The following is an 8629-nucleotide window of genomic DNA, read 5'->3' on the forward strand; positions in this document are numbered from 1 at the left end:
CACCCTTCCACCATTCCTCCCCATAGCCATTGGCTTAGCTCTGCCCCAGTGATGCACATGCCCCTAATGCAAGCTAAGAATACAGCTGAATGTTCTTTAGAAAAGCAGAGGGGTTTGTTCAAGAGGTCCTGACTCACACACATACACACACCAAGAGGCACAGAGCAAGGCTCTTTAGACAATCGGGTTAGGCTAAGGCTGCAGTGACACTGGTCTATCCTCCCTCCTCTTGGACTTTGGACTTTTGGGAACTGGCCTTCCACCTACCCAAAGAGCAATGAAGTTAGAGCTCTCGGTTCTTGTCTGGACAGGAGTCTCACCTGCATCGTGAGACTCACTAGGCACTGCAGCAGCTAAATCTTAGGGAGCTCAGGCCTAGGGCACAGCAACTGCTGCTCAATGGCCTGGGAGTCCAGATAGGGGCCAGCCAGCACCATTCACAGGTCAGGCTGCTGCTCACCCACCTCCTCCTTCAGTTGCTGCATCATTGAGTCACCACTTGCACTTAGGAGAGGCAGGAAGCCTGGAGACAGCAACCAGAGGGCAGCTATGGGGTCAGGGCTTGCCCCAAGCCCTAGGAGGCACCTGTAAGCACACACACAAGGCAGCCCAGCTTACTTCCCTCCAGGCCTGAAACTCAACCACAAAAGCATCTTCTTAACCAGCAGGGGGCAGGGCCTAGCCTTGGCCTTAGAGAGGAAGTTCAGGCCAGCATCCTCTGGGGTTTGGGTGAAAAAGGTGACCAATAGGCAGGGAGGCTTGGCTCAGCAGGACATCCCAGTCTTGGAAGAAGTCCTTGCCTGTGTAGAGCATGTGGTTCCCTTGTACTCTGATTAACAGAAGCCTTCTCTGGAAGAGCACAGCAGCTCCCCCAGGAGAGGATAGGCAGATGGAACAAATAAATGAAGAGGACACACCGGGGAAGAGAAAGGCTAAGAATCACAACGATCTCAGGAACAAGACCCATCTTGAATAAAAACACATCTTGACTCCCTGAGACCTGTGTATAGCAACCTTATCCTGTATCCTGTGACAGGAACCTCAGAAACTACTTTATAATCTCAAACAGATAAAAACTCCCAGAACCCTAGAGTTCTTGGGGGAGGATAAGGAGTGTAAGACGTGGATTGCTTTGTTCCATTTTTTTAGTAGGAGGTGAACTAGAGTCGGTCGGAGCTACAGTCAAGCAGGCTAGGGGCTAGGCCCTCTTTGTTTCAGAAAGTTACAAGTGGTAGGCCTAGTCACTTAGTTGGGTTAGATAGGGAAGCCAGAAATCTGAAAGGGCCACTCTCAAGCCCCGCCCCCTTTTAATGGCTAATTGTTCTAGGCTAATGAGATAAGGGACCTAAGAGATGCAAGCCCTGTAGGCCTATAGGAGGAGAGAACTGGAACATATCTCTGTAGGTTTTTGTTTTTTTAAAAACAAACAAACAAACAAACAAACAAAAAAAAACCACTGTCATGTGCCAAATCAGCACTTGGCCATTCATCCCTTTTCTCTATGTCAGAGTTCCCTTTCTACAGAATTGTATATTTAAAATTATTTGGCTGTCTCTAGTCTCTTGAATTTGTTTTCTTATTACCAAAAGTAGTTGAAGGACCTTCAACAGACATAGTGAGTTCAAAGTCAGGTGGGCTGTATGAGACCCTGTCTCAAGACAAAACCCAAATTAGAAAAAAAAAATGGGCAGAGGTGGAGAGATAGCCCAATCAGTGACAGTTTGCCTTGCTGAGTTTGACCCCTAGAACACACACTGAAAATGCTAGATGTGGCTAGGCAGTGTGGTGCTTTCCTTTAATCCTAGAAATCAGGAGGCAGAAGCAGGTGCATTTCTGTGAGTTCCAGACCAGTTATGGTTCACAAAGCCAGTTCTGGGACATCCAGGGCTATACAGGGGAACATTATCTTAGCCAGGCGGCAGCGAAGTCTTTAATTCCAGCACTCAGGATGAGGAGGCAGGTAACTGAGTTTGTGGCCGTTCTGGTCTACAGAGTGAGGTCCAGGACAGCTAGGGCTACCCAGAGAGAAACCATGTCTCAAAAGAAAGAAAGAAAGAAAGAAAGAAAAAGAAAGGAAGAAAAGTTTTAAAAGGTGGACCTGCATAAATAACTATATATATTGTCCTCTGGGATCCACTCCCTAAAATCTCACAACACACCCAGTCATACAGGAATAGACACATACATTAACATCTGGAGAAAGAAAACCAGGAAAAAGAAAGTTTCTTTTTTTTTTTAAATTTTTTTCCTGTTATCCCCTTTCGCAGTTTTCCCTCCAGAAACCTGCTATTCCATCCCCTCTCCCTGCTTTTAAGAGGGGGCTCCCTCACCCACCCATCTACTCCCTCCCACCTCTCCACCCCTACACTGGGGCATGGAGCCTTGACAGGACCAAGGATTCTAAAACAAAAGTAAGCATAGAGAGTCTTGTTTGCATCTCTTTTAAAAAGTTATTTCATGTACGTGAGTACTCTCTGGTTCTCTTCAGACACAGAGGACACTGGATCTGATTACAGATGGTTGTGAGCCACCATGTGGCTCCTGGGAATTGAACTCGGGACCTCTGGAAGAACAGCCAGTGGTCTTAACCACTGAGCCATCTTCCCAGCCTCTTTAAGGCTCTTTTAACATCTTATTTATTTATTAATTTTATGTGTACAGATGTTTGCCTGTACCTATGTTTCTGCACTACATTTGTGCAATGTACAGTGGAGACCAGAAGGGGGCCTTAGCTTCCCCAGGGACTGGAAATACAGACAGTTGTGAGCTGCTATGTGGACTTGAACCCTAGTCCTCTGGAAGAGCAGCCAGCTGCTCTTAACTGCTCCCATGTCTCCCCAGCCACCTCTTTATATCTCTTGAATAATGTAACAAAAGGATAAATCTTAGTAATGCTGCTTGAAATTGCAGTAGTTAGGAAGCTGAGGCAGGAGCATCAGTTTCACCATGAGATCATGTCGCCAGCCTCAGTTACATATTAAGTTCCAGGACAGCCTAAGCTACATTAGCCTCTCCTCAAAATAAACTCCTCACAATCCTATACAGGGCCATTAAGTCTAGGCCTACAGGATGTAGGAACTTTTCCCTTTTTTTCTTTTTTCTTCTGTTTTTTTTTGAGTCAGGGTTTCTCTGTGTAGGCTGGCTATCCTGGAACTCACTCTGTAGATCAGGCTGGTTTCAAACGAAAGAGATCCTGACTATGCCCCCGGAGTACAGGTATTAAAGGCATGCACCACTACCACCCTGTGGCTGAAAGCAGCATTTTTAGCATTTATTTTTGGAGCTGTAGAGATGACTCAGCCTTTAAGTGAACTGGGAGTTCTTCAGGTTTTGTTCCCAGCTCCCAAGGGTGGCTGTAACTGCAGTTCCAGGGGATTCCATGAACTTTTCTGACCTCCACCATCACACAGATGAATGCAGGTGACCAATCATCATTCATATACAATAAATAAAAAATTTGAAATTAAATTAAATTTGTTCTTTTATTTTAAAGATATAAACTTAGGTTTATGTGTGCGTATCCTTCCTCTCTCTCTCTCTCTCTCTCTCTCTCTCTCTCTCTCTCTCGTGTGTGTATGTTTACCACATGTGCCTGGTGTCTAAGGAGGACAGAAAAGAGGTCTGATCCCCTGGAACTGGAGCTGCAGATAGGATGCTGATAATTGAACTTGGGTCCTCTAGAAGATCAGCCAATAATCTTAACTGATAAGCTAGCTCTCCAGGCCTTTTAAGGAAGTTAAAAAAAATTCCACAATGGCTTTCACACACAGACAAGCCCAAGATCTGCTGGCTTTCAATGGGCAGGATCAAACATAAAGGCTCAAAAGGACAACAGTAGAGAATTGACAAAATGTAAAATTTGTGTTCTGGTTAGTCTTTTTATCAACTAGAGTCCCATGAGAAGAGGAAACCTCAAATGAGGAGTTGTCTTCATCAGTGTGGCCTGTGGGAAAGTCTCTGAAGCAATTGCTTGATTGATGTGGGAGGGTATGACCCACTGTGCCTGGAGCCACTTCTAGGTGGGTGGTCTTGGGTTCTGTAAGAAAGCAGGCTGAGTAAGCCAAAGAAAGCAAGCCAGTAAGAGGCATTCCTCCATGACCACTGCCTCCAGGTTCCCTGAGTTCCTGTCTTAGCTTCTCGCTTAGTCTGTGTTCTATTACTATGAACAGACACCATGACCATGGCAACTCATGTAAAGGAAACACTGAATTGGAGCTGGCTTACAGTTCAGAAATTCAGTCAGGAGCAGGAGCACGGGAATAGAGAGTAGCAGAGAGATCTACGACAAGATCCTCAGCAAGAAGACAAAGGACTTGGCCTGAGCATCTGAAATCTCCAAGCTAACCTGCAGTAACACAGTTCCTCTAAGTAGGCCACACCCATTCCAGGCCACACCTTCTAATAGTGTCACTCCTTGTTCACCAAGCACATGAATCTATGGTGCCATTCCTACTCAAACCAGGACAGAATCCCTCAGTGACAGGTTGTAGCTGGAAAGTTCGAAATGTAAATAACCTCTTCCCCACTTCTCGTTTCCTGTAGTCAAGGTAGGCCTTGAATTCACTGTGTAATAACCTAGTCTTGATTTCCTGACTTTCTTGGCTCCACATCTTCAGTATTTTGGTTACAGGGATTTGCCAACAGCCTAGCTTCTAGGTATAGATGTGTGTGCATGTGAGGTCATATGAGTGCACATGCTCTACATGCATGTGTGAAGGTCAAAGTTTATCTTCGGGCTTTTTCTCTCACATCCATACTTGTTAAGACAAGTATACTCTCTGAACCTGGAACTCATAGACTGGCTATGGTGCCCAGTGAAATTCAGAGGTCAACTTGTCCCAATTCAGTCAGTTTTTATGTGGGTGAAAGGAATCTAAACTCAGGTCCTCACCCTGTAACAGCAGCCACTTTACCAACTGCCCCCTGATCCTCTTTCCAAGCATTAGAAAGTCTGAGTTTATATCTAAATAACAAAGCATTTTAAAGATGAACTATACAGGTCAAATAATAAAACAGATAACATAATTCAGGAGGTTGAGGCAAGACAATTAAAAAGGCAGTCCATTGTAGATCGCTCCTGAGAGACACAGCCAGAATACAGCAAATACAGAGGCGAATGCCAGCAGCAAACCACTGAACTGAGAATAGGACCCCCGTTGAAGGAATCAGAGAAAGAACTGGAAGAGCTTGAAGGGGCTCGAGACCCCATATGTACAACAATGCCAAGCAACCAGAGCTTCCAGGGACTAAGCCACTACCTAAAGACTATGCATGGACTGACCCTGGACTCTGACCTCATAGGTAGCAATGAATATCCTAGTAAGAGCACCAGTGGAAGGGGAAGCCCTGGGTCCTGCTAAGACTGAACCCCCAGTGAACTAGACTGGTGGGGGGAGGGCGGCAATGGGGGGAGGGTTGGGAGGGGAACACCCATAAGGATGGAGAGGGGGGAGGGGGATGTTTGCCCGGAAACCAGGAAAGGGAATAACACTCGAAATGTATATAAGAAATACTCAAGTTAATAATAATAATAAAAAAAAGGCAGTCCATACTGACTAGTGACACACTGTCTCTAGAGTAGTAGGAATACATGCATGCATTACCACCCTGAGCTTTATACAAGATACATGCAAGGGTCTACTTGAAAGATAGCAAGATGGCACTGGGTTAAGATGCTTTCTCCCAAGCCTGAGGATATGAGTGCAATCCCCTACACTACTTTGTAGGAGTCCCTTGGCTTGTCTTCTGGCTTCCATGTGTACAGCATGCCATGTGTATGCACACATGCAAATAAATAATATAATGATAAAAGGAAAGGTTATGAAGCTGGGCATGGCAGCACACAGCTGTAATGTCAACACTTCTCCTCCTCTTCCTCCTCCTCTCCTACATTGTAAGATCCTATCTTCCGTGTAGAACTTTCAGGGCACCCTTGGGTGAACATTTCCAATTAAAAGGCAGCCTGGTATGAGACATGTTCTTTTTTGTTTAATTAATCATTTTATTCATTTACATTGCAAATGATATCCCCCTTCCAGGTTACTCCTCCAGAAACTTCCCACCTCACCGTCCCTCTCACCCCTCCCTTTTGACTCTATGAAGGTGCTCCTCCACCCATTTACTTGCTCCTGCCTCACTGCCCTAGCATCGCTCTTTGTTTGGGCATCCACAGGACCAATGGCCTCCCCTCCCATTGATGTCAGATAAGGGGCATCCTCAGCTACATATGTAGCTGGAGTCATGGATCCATCTTTGGTTGGTGGTTTAGTCTATGGGAGCTCTGGGTGGAGGTCCAGTTAGCTGATATTGTTCTTCCTATGGGGTTGTAATCTCCTTCAGCTTCTCCAGTCATTCCCTAGCTGTTCCATTGGGGGTCCCTGGGTTCAGTCCTATGGCTGGCTGGGAGTTCTGCATCTGCATTGGTCAGGTGCTGGTCAGTGAGTACAGTCATCACTCCTGGGCAGAGGTGTAAAACAGAAGGAACGTGTGTCTCTGGCTCTGTGGGGTTCTTGTGTCCCCTAGGACCCTAGGGGTCCCAGTTAGGTCAGGTATTGAGGCAAAGTTTAGGGCCTCATCTGTGATTGTGGAGGTGTCAGAACTCCTGGGGTCAAGCTGTCTCTGGGTGTGGGTTGAGTAGTTGGGGATGTAGAGCACAGGCTTCACTCCCAGGTCAAGACATGGTCTTAAATTATAGACAAGTGGACTTAGAACCTATTGTGGTGATCCATGGCTGTAATCTCACCACTTGGGAAAGAGTAGGATCATAAATTAAAGGCCAACTTGAATTATATATAAAGTTCCAGGCCAGCCTGACTTATCTTGCTAGATCCTGCCTCAACAAAACAAACAAAACAAAACAGAACAAAACACCCAAACACCAAGGGTTAGCTGAATGTGTTTCCACAGGTTTCTAATACCAACACTCAGGAGGCAGAGACAAGAGGATTTTGGTAACTTTCAAGGCCAACCTAGTCTATGTTTCCAGTTCCAGTACTACAGAGAGAAAGACCCTGTCTCAAAAGAAAACAAACAAACAAATGAAAACCAAACCAAACCAGGGAAGACACTTCACAGTACTTACATGCTTTCCAATTATGTGCAAGGCCCTGAACGTATGCAAAAATAAATAGGTAAACAAATAAAAGTAAAAATTTAAAATAGGGACAGTTCAATATACTATGGTGCACCCTACATTTGGAATAATATGAAAATATGTATCTGTGAAGATGGATGGAAATTTCTAAGCTAGACTTGGTGGCATATGCCTATAACACCAGAGGCAGGAAGATCAGAAGCTGCAAGATATTTGATCACACTGTGAGATCTTATACTGGAAAAATCTATCTCTGGTTGTGCTGTGGCTCAGCTGTAGCACACACCTTTAATCCAATTGTGTTGCAGGATATTTAATCACACAGTGAGACTGTGTACTGGACAAACCTGTTTCTAGTTGTGTCTCAGTCCTAGCATACAGCTTTAATCAGACAGTTTGCTGTTTCTTGGAAACAATATTGAATTAAGTCAACTATAGTTCAAGAGGTGGAGAAAGCCACCAGTTGACAGGAAGTGAACCTAGGGAAAAACCATAGAGAATGAGAGGAATGTCAGGAGATAGAGGAAGTAGAAAGGAGGGGGATTCAGTTGGAAGGGTTTTTCAGTTGTGTGGAGAAGGAGAACTGGTTTTTTCCCTTCTGGGACCTATGTTGAGGAAGAAGGTCAACTGTGTGCTTTCTCTGCCTAACTGAGCTAGGAGGTTTTCACCACAGCATGTAGGCCTTCAGTCTTCATTTGGTAAAATTGAATATTTAGGATTTTGTTTTAAAACGTTAATGAGGAAACTGTTGTTTTTAAAACAACAGTTAAATACTGAATTTGTGGCCAACATGTGGTACAAGAGAAATTGTTTCTAAAATAAGTCAATATTGTTGATATTCTAAGTTCCACCCCCACAGCTACCTGGGAACAGCCAGGTATGCTCCACCCCACAGTTGCCTGGCAACAGCCAGCTGTGCCTGACACTATGTAAGGGGCTGCTTGCCTCCTCCTCATTCTCTCTTTCTCTTTGTTCTTTGCTTCTCTGCTCTCTTTCCCTCTGTCCCTGTCCCTTCTCTCCCCACCCCCACCCTTTCCTCCACATGCTCATGGCCAGCCTTTCGTCTCCTTTCCTCTTCTCTCATTAAACCTCTCCACGTGGAACCATGTTGGCTTGGTATGTTCTGTCTGGGCGCAGGCCAAGATTCTAAATCCTAACAAATATAACCTTGCCATAGCAAGGTTATTTCAGAGCCATACCTGGGAAACCTCAATCAAAAAATTTTTCTGTCCCAGAGTGGCAAGGAGCCAGTCTATAGGGCACTTCCTTAATTGCTAATTGGTGTAGGGTGGCCTTACGTCATTCCTGTGGGTAATGTGATTCATGGGCAGGTGATTCCTTTTTTAAGGAAGGTAGAATGGCAGAGGCAGCAAGCTAGTCAGCAACAGTTCATCTGTGGTCTCTGCTTCAGGTCCTGCCTCCAGGTTTGTGTTATGGCTTTGTTTTTTACAGGTGGTAAAACATAGGAGGAAAGAAACTCTTTCCTACCAAGTTAGTTTTGCCCATGATGTTTATCATAGCAACAGAAACCTAAAT

Source organism: Rattus norvegicus, chromosome 1 (genome assembly GCF_036323735.1).
Source record: "Rattus norvegicus strain BN/NHsdMcwi chromosome 1, GRCr8, whole genome shotgun sequence".
In the NCBI taxonomy this organism is placed as follows: domain Eukaryota; kingdom Metazoa; phylum Chordata; class Mammalia; order Rodentia; family Muridae; genus Rattus; species Rattus norvegicus.